Genomic DNA, 9187 nt, shown 5'->3' with positions numbered 1-9187 from the left:
TTGGTTAGCTGGGCCAGTGTGTGTTGTGATTGGTTAGCTGGGCCAGTGTGTGCTGTAATTGGCAGCACTCGGCGCCTGGTCGGGAAATGTCACGCCCCTTAGCATAGCCACCTGCGAGCTTCAGTATAAATATTGCGTCAATATCAAATCAATTTGAGCGCGATTTGAACCCGGATGATTGTAACCACTCTAAGTTTGTCTGCCTTGGGAAAGCCAGCGTGTCTCCAACATATTGATAAGACTCGTTGCCTTCTCTAGTGCAGCTCAGTCAGGTCTCGTCCCATTCGTCAATATTTGTGATATCACAAATCCCGGAAAAAATGCGTTGTAGTCCAAACGAGTCGTTCGTTGTAGTTTTTGAAAAGTGATTTCTGTTAAATAAAATATCTCCTTTTGAAGTGAACTTTGAGCTTTGTAACTTTGCAGATCTTTTTATGCTCAAACAGCAACATTACCGACTAACTAAAGTTGAAAAAGTGAAAAAGCATAATAGGACCCCTTTAAGACATGAAACATGTTTTACAGCACCGCTCGTCTCCTCTGAGGCTTCATGCAGCGTCTGATCTAATTTAATCTAATCTAATCATAATGTTTAATTTAACCCGGATGTAAGATACATTTTGGGTTAATTTAACAAAGTTACGTCAAACAAACCAAAACCCTGGAATGACACAAGCTTGGCCAACATTATCGTTCATATTCTACCGCCTATCGCAAGATGGCGCTCCCGCCCATTTGTCGACTTTAATCATTTGGAGGTCAACGGTGAGTGCGTGCGGCGTCTATTTGCTCAGGTTGGGTTCAGTTACTCTCCTGTTTTTACTAATAACTGTTTTAAAAATGAATTCCACTTTAGTGGCTAATATTTGGGCGTTATTCAGTACATTGCTGTCCAGAAATAGTACACAGTCGTCGTTTTAAGGTGCTGGCTGTTGGTAGCGCAGGGCAGGATGGACCAGTTCCAACTGATTATGATTACAGTTGTTTTTAACCACTTTACAACGATTTAAACGCTGAGGGAATTCATTTCTATATGCGTATGCAGTCTCATTGCAAACAGTTCACCTGGTTATCCAGTAGAGGGAAGCAGAGTTTCATGCTTAAAGTTATTAACTTACACTAATTTATTCCATGTTGTCTGGCATCATCGGTCTGGCATTCATTTTTGGGATCATGAAAATCAAAATATATGTGTTACCTCATGACTACTTCCTAAAACAACTAAATAAATTATTTAAAAAACGTAGCTCTGTTAAATGAGAAAACAAGACTCCATTTTCCATGACACATACATATGCAATGTCAAACGGAAAATTCAGATTAGTCTTGAAAATTAATGTTTAGTTAAAAAAAAAAGTCATAATTTACTAATCCTTATGTTATTTCAAACCTATATGACTGATTTCTTCCATGGAACACAAATGAAAAAAGCAGGATTCTCACTCACTTGTGTGCTTCTTAAAGGAACACTCCACTATTTTTGAAAATAGGCTCATTTTCCAACTCCCCTAGAGTTAAACCGTTGAGTTTTACCGTTTTCGAATCCATTCAGCCGATCTCCGGGTCTGGCGATAGCACTTTTAGCTGTAGCTTAGCATAGATCATTGAATCTGATTAGACCGTTAGCATCTCGCTCAAAAATGACCAAAAAGTTTCTATTTTCTAAGTTTCCTATTTAAAACTTGACTCTTCTGTAGTTACATCGTCTACTTTCAGGCGCTGCGTAATATCATTGCGCCTGCTGCACCCATAGTACGGTAGCAAAGTTCCTTGATTATTACACTGGAATGAGAGTATAGTTCCTAGCCATATCGGCCTCGAAAATCGCAACTTTTCATTTTCCGTCGGTCTTAGTACACGATGTAACTACAGAAGAGTCAACTTTTAAGTAGGAAAAATATAGAAACTCTTTAGTCATTTTTGAGCGAGATGCTAACGGTCTAATCAGATTCAATGATCTATGCTAAGCTACAGCTAAAAGTGCTACCGCCAGACCCGGAGATCGGCTGAATGGATTCGAAAACGGTAAAACTCAACTGTTCAACTCTAGGGGAGTTGGAAAATGAGCCTATTTTCAAAAATAGTGGAGTGTTCCTTGAATGTTTTTGGATTTTTTTATAATACAAAAAAGTGGATCATGGAATACACAAAAAAGAGATATTAAGCAAGACATTCATGCTGCGCTTTTCCACAAAATGAACGGTGAGCAGTAAATGAAGATTAAATACCAAAAAATAATAGAAACATCTTGACTATATTCCAAGTCTTAAGAAGTCAATAGCATCAGCTGTAGCTATCAAATCTCATTCAGATGGATGATTTCATATTTATAAACATAACTGGAGTGAGTCATAATGATCAGCTAACCGATTAGTCATCCAGTCCTTCAGCATCCAAAGTTGTTTACTTGTTTATCTACATCTTTTTCTACTTTTAATTTTATATACTTAAATTTAACATACTTCATTAGTTTTTCTCTTTGAATTTTTTTTATTTAGAATGAGTTTTTCAGGGTTCATGTCAGGTTAAATGGCTGCCAGATGTTTTGTTGGTATGTGTTTGAAAATTTATATAAATAATGTATAATATATATATAAAAAAAATGTACACACTTGAAATATCCAATCCAAATGCAAAGATAAATAGTAATGTATTTGATTGGCATCCATTAAACTGAACTAATTTTCACATGTGGGTTTTTTTGTGTTTAAGAAACCCAACCATATCCATCTCCGGCCTATGGTGTCTCCTTTACAGGCGTTGCTTCTTCACGTGATATTTTCCCCCGTCTCTCCCTCCCTACTTGACCCAGTAACTTAAACAGAAAGAAGAAACATGCTCTATCTCTGCCCATGTCCTGATGCTGTTGATTAACCTACTTAAATTATCCCATCTCTCCGGTGTCTCGCCTGGACATGATACAGCAACTAATTGGAAACACACTGCTTAGATACTTCTTAGAACTGTTCTATTTTAACTCAGCGCCAGAAGGCATTTGAAACGAATTGCGAATGGAAGAAAAAGACATCTTACAAAGTGCAAAAGAAGGTGTGTGAGATTCAAAACTTTTATGAAAGTGGCATGGTTTGCATTATGAGTCATTTAGATTCATATTTTCAATTTGCTCATATGCTGTTGTCATACATGATGATGTCAGTATAAAAATAAACACCGCCATGTTGGAAAGAACTCGCCACATGGTCAAGTGCGGTTAGTTTACAGTTCCAGCCTGTTTAAGAGCCTTGTTGTTCTAAGCGAGTGTGTTATTGTGTGTTGACTTCTGTTACCTTTAGTTTTGCAGACTATTCCTCGCCTGACTCACAGAGCGCCTGGCCTCATGTGAGCCCTCGGTCACATGTTCGCACCTCCCAGGTGTTTGGATTAGAGCGAAAAGAGCAGGACGGTTCGGGCTGTGGGCGGGAAGCGCTGGAGAGGATGAGAAGAAGAGTGCTGTGCAAACAGACTTCTTTTGTTGTTCCTGTGATTCAGAGAGCTTCCTCCCAACAGCTGCCGGCCACTGCAGGCCCTGTGGTGTGTTTAGTGGGTTTGTTTGGCTGTAGATGTGAAGCTCTGTTACCCATTATCATGATTCCCTGAGTCACTTGTGAGACTGCACAGTCACCCTTAAAGAAATGCCTTATTTGGCCTGGTCTGAGTGTTTGAGTGTAAAAGACGTACAGAGGAGAAGTATAGTGTGGGACAAGATGGTCTCTGAGAGACAGTTTACAAAAATATAGACCATTTAACTGGCAGGAAATTTGGAAGCCATGTGAATATTTAAATTAATTGATTTTACATTTCTATTATTTGTTGTATTTCCATAGTATGTACCCAGCTAACAAAAATGTTCTAAGAATGTTTTACTAACATTCCATTTGACCCATTTGCAAACACTATGGGAATGTTACGTGTTCTCTGAACATTCTAAAACAAAGTTACTTTTAAAAATTGTTAGACAAACAGTCAACAAAAATGTTCCATGGATGATGTACAAATAACATTTTGCACTAATGTTTTGAGAGCGTTATTATAAACCAGGTAACTTTAAACAAACTTTAAATAATGTTAGTGAAAGAACATTTGTTCATAACTTTGAGAGAACTTTGCCAGAATATTAACAAGTTCTGACAAATGTTCCCTGTTTGCTGAGTAGCCTAATATTAGGGTATAGTTGACAAATCTATGAATGCCCGTTCTTGTCTTGGAAAAAACAAAAAAGGTATTTGAATCTCAGAATTTGGACTTTATTTATTTATTGCAATTTCGAGTTTCTCACAATTTAATTTTTCTTAGAAAATTGAGTTTAAATCTTACAATTCTAACATTCTTTCTCGGAATTCTTACTTTACTAATTCTTAAATGTAAGCCCACATTTCCAAGCACAATAGTCACAATTGCATTTTTTGTTTATTTATTCCAAGATAGAATGGTATTTTGTACAATTTTTTTTTATAATAACTTTTTTTTCAAAGTTACTTTTCTTTTCTAGATTTTAAGTTAAAATTTATATAAATATTGAGGATGCACCTTGCCAATTTAATAAGCCCATTATTTATTATTGTTTATGTTATGGCTGATAATTGGTACGTTTCTGATATTGTAATTCAGTTTTGTTTAGTTTAAATACAAGGTAGAACACTTAACTTAAAATCATTCATTTTAAATGCTACAAGTGAATTTAAGCTTTAATGAGGGGAAATGAGCTTGTACAATTAAATATCCAACATTGGCAGATGCAATGTGGTGTGCCAAATTATTTTTAGAAGTCTTTCAATAAATACTAGGTCATAAAACATTTCATGCTAACAACTCATCTGGACACATTAGTAGAAATCTAAGATATTTGAGTTTTCAGTCATATAGTTCCCATTTCATGTTTGCTCAGATTTGTGTTTTCTATCATTTCATTTATGTGGAGAATATGTGTGTTATGGTTGAAAGTGCCTCTGCTCTTAAGAAGCAGCTTGCATTTGTAGAATGCTTCTGCAAATCAGCATCATGTCTTGAAGATTAGAGCGTTTTTCAGTTAGCATGTGCATGTCTGCAAGTATGTAGGTCAAGACTGAGCCGTATAAGGCACTAATGTTGTGCTGGGCCGTAGGAGGGGATCTGACAGGTTGTCGGCTGCAGGTTAACTGGACAGAAGGAGGAGACGGATGCTTATCTAATGGATAATCGGGTTAATGTGCTTGTGGCACTACTGAACTTCTAGTATACTGTATGTGACTAACGCTGTCTTGTTCCAAGGGTAAAAGTGACCTCAGAGAGATTAAAATAGGTGTTTGAATTATGGGGAGCTAGAGGGGCCGGAGACCCTCTAGTTCCAGTTATAGCCCTTTTAGTTATCTTTAAAATGCAGGCCGAGGGGGGCTGCTCTACTCAGAGTGTCATTTAGAATTATTACAGCAGGAGGTCGACACCGCCATGATGCTGGACTGTATTCAAAAGTTTTGTAGTTAACCACTAAGTTGACAGTGTTGGGGGTAACGCATTACAAGTAACTTGAGTTACATAGTCAGATTACTTTTTTCAAGGAACTAAGTAAAGTAGCGCCAAGAGAATATCTGAGTTACTTTTACAAATACATAATGCAAGTTACCTTGTTATCCCATTTACTCACTGACACCTCTCCTGTCCCTGTGTTGAGAAAAATTTGGAGTGAGGTGCAGATGCACTTCCTTTAGCCTGAGGCTTATTAATTTCACTTTTGGTGTTAAAGGGCTTTTACAGTTGCCAAAAATATAACTGTTGGGTTTTTTGTTATTAAAAATAAATAAGCAAGCCCAGCTCAGATGACAAAAAGTAACACAAAATTAAAGTAATGCATTACTTTAAGTTGTGCATTTGTTTACAAACTAGTGCATTTATTTAATAAAAAAAAAAATACAGTAAAATCAGTAATATTGTGACCGTTTAAAGGATTTTCTATTTTTATATGTAATTTATTCCTGTGATGCAAAGCTGAATTTTCAGCATATACTTAAGTGTCACATGATCTTTCAGAAATCATTTTAATATGCAGATTCACCAAAATGTTTAAAACTGTTTAAACTATTTAAAAATAAAACAATTTTCGGCCACATAAAAATTATCGTCGGCCAAAATTTTATTTGTAATATTTATACTACCGGTCATATTTTTTTTTTTTATGTATTATTTTTTATAATATATTTATATATATTTATATAATATATTTAATGAATAAAAATAAAATAGACTGTTTTATAGGCATCAAAACAGTATAATGTAGAGAAAAATGGATATTCATTTTGAGACTCGCTAAAGATTACGTTAAACATATACTTAAGTGTCACATGATCTTTCAGAAATCATTTTAATATGCAGATTCACCAAAATGTTTAAAACTGTTTAAACTATTTAAAAATAAAACAATTTTCGGCCACATAAAAATTATCGTCGGCCAAAATTTTATTTGTAATATTTATACTACCGGTCATATTTTTTTTTTTAATGTATTATTTTTTATAATATATTTATATATATATTTATATAATATATTTAATGAATAAAAATAAAATAGACTGTTTTATAGGCATCAAAACAGTATAATGTAGAGAAAAATGGATATTCATTTTGAGACTCGCTAAAGATTACGTTAAACAGTGTTATTGAATTATTGCTATTTTTAAATAGCTTTAACCATTAGATGACAACAAGGGTAATCTAAATATAAAAACAAGACACGAACAATTAAATATCCATAATGAAATAATCATTTAGCATTTTGGAACTCTTTTTAGAATGAGTTGTATGTGAATAATATTGTCCATCTGTGAGGAAGAGGTTTCATATTTAATTCTTTGAAATAATTGTGATCATAGAGATAATTCAAGAGGATAGTGGTCTGGACTTCATAGAGCTCAAGTGTTGCTCTATTAAGTGGAATATTTATGCAGGAACTGTGAGTGCACAATGCTGCACACATTATGGATGTATTGATGTATGATTGTAGAAAAATGCCTTTTTAATGAAGTGCTTTCATTAGAGCAGTTGGAACATATTTTGTTGCCTTTCACATTTAAACAATCATATGCAAAGTAACACAATCTGCCTACAAACCTTATGGTCCTCGGCATCACACTGAAGGCAGCTGTTCCATCCATGCACATTTTCCCCAGAACATATGTCAGTCATGTTCTCACATACGCAGATGCGTGCCTGCAAAACAACCTCTCTCTCTCTCTCTCTCTCTTTCTCCATACCCGCTCTTTCCCTCGTACGCACCGAGTGTGGCAATACCCTGAGCGCTCGCATTGCATAACTCTGGGCTGACTCATTGCTCTAGTGGCCTAATTCATCCTTCGCATTTAATGGATGAGCAGAAATCTAGTCCTCACTTACACTTCTGCCCCATTTTCTTTGACTTTTTCAAAATGTAGTCTCAATCACGCACATTGTTTACAATTCCGGCCTCTTTCCTTTCTTTATTTCAGGACCGAGACATTCTTTTATCCTTTCTTTTATGGGTGTTAGAATCTTGGCCTTGCTTAGATAATGGGATGATCGGATGTTGGTGTGCATGACATAATAAAGAGCTGCTATTAAGGCTGGAGCTTTTATTGGTGCTGATTATGTATTAAGCACAAATGGTGTAAAAGGACACTATGCATTTGCAGTTTAAGGTTAGGTGTGCATTTACAACCTCTTACGTTTAATTTCATTAAAGCAAGGTTTAAGCAATACATTTATTGTATAGAATGCTTAAATCAGCAGTTTTCTAATATGTAGCCCTGCTGTTTTTAATTAATAGGATGTATAAGAAATTAGTTAAAAGTGGGTGCTATATATACACTAGACATTACCTTGAAAGTCACCTCTGATAACGATTTTCTACTCTTGGTTGTAATGTAGAAATGTGCACTTTCTGTAAAGCTGCTTTAAAATGATACTTATTGTGAAAAATTCTGTACAAATAAACGTGAAAAGAAAATTGAAATATATATCTCATGCTGAATATTAGGCACTGATAGACATCTGTTCCTTCAAAAATAACAATTTTAGTTGTCATTGTACACTGCAAAAATGAAAATGTGCAGTCGTTACCTTAAGGATTTATTTCTATCTGATTTAACCCTTCAAAATGATTTCTGTTTCTTGTAACTTACTGATTTTAATCATTTTAAGTACTTCACCCAAAAATTCAAGTTTGCTGAAATTTTACACTTTTACACTTTGGCCAACCAAAATGTAGATGAGTTTTTTTCATTAAAGCAAGGTTTAAGCAATACATTTATTGTATAGAATGCTTAAATCAGCAGTTTTCTAATATGTAGCCCTGCTGTTTTTAATTAATAGGATGTATAAGAAATTAGTTAAAAGTGGGTGCTATATATACACTAGACATTACCTTGAAAGTCACCTCTGATAACGATTTTCTACTCTTGGTTGTAATGTAGAAATGTGCACTTTCTGTAAAGCTGCTTTAAAATGATACTTATTGTGAAAAATTCTGTACAAATAAACGTGAAAAGAAAATTGAAATATATATCTCATGCTGAATATTAGGCACTGATAGACATCTGTTCCTTCAAAAATAACAATTTTAGCTGTCATTGTACACTGCAAAAATGAAAATGTGCAGTCGTTACCTTAAGGATTTATTTCTATCTGATTTAACCCTTCAAAATGATTTCTGTTTCTTGTAACTTACTGATTTTTATCATTTTAAGTACTTCACCCAAAAATTCAAGTTTGCTGAAATTTTACACTTTTACACTTTGGCCAACCAAAATGTAGATGAGATTTTGTTCATTGGAACAGATTTGGAGAAATTTAGCATTACATCACTTGCTCACCAATGGATTGTCTGGAGTGGTGTGGATTATTGTGATGTTTTTATCAGCTGTTTGGACTTTCATTCTGACGGCACCCATTCACTGCAGAGGATCCATTGGTGAGCAAGTGATGTAATGCATGAAACAAGTGCTTTGTAAAATAAACAAATGTAATTGCAAAATGTTGATGCATTTAATTTGGCTTGAGAGTTCAAATCGTTTTATGGGCCACTGTCTATAAAATTATGAAAGAGCACTACAGATTTCCTAGGCTATATCTGTCATGAATATTCCAGCATCTTTTGTGGAATTCTGTGGATTTTTTTCCCCCCAGGTCTATGCCTCTGCCAGTCACATGATCAAAACTCCTCCATTAGAGCAGACAGTCATGC

The sequence above is a fragment of the Sinocyclocheilus grahami genome, unplaced genomic scaffold (assembly GCF_001515645.1).
Source record: "Sinocyclocheilus grahami isolate Dianchi unplaced genomic scaffold, SAMN03320097.WGS_v1.1 scaffold34.1, whole genome shotgun sequence".
Lineage (NCBI taxonomy): Eukaryota > Metazoa > Chordata > Actinopteri > Cypriniformes > Cyprinidae > Sinocyclocheilus > Sinocyclocheilus grahami.
The sequence above is the reverse complement of the archived record's forward strand: the minus strand, read 5'-3'. Positions refer to the sequence as shown.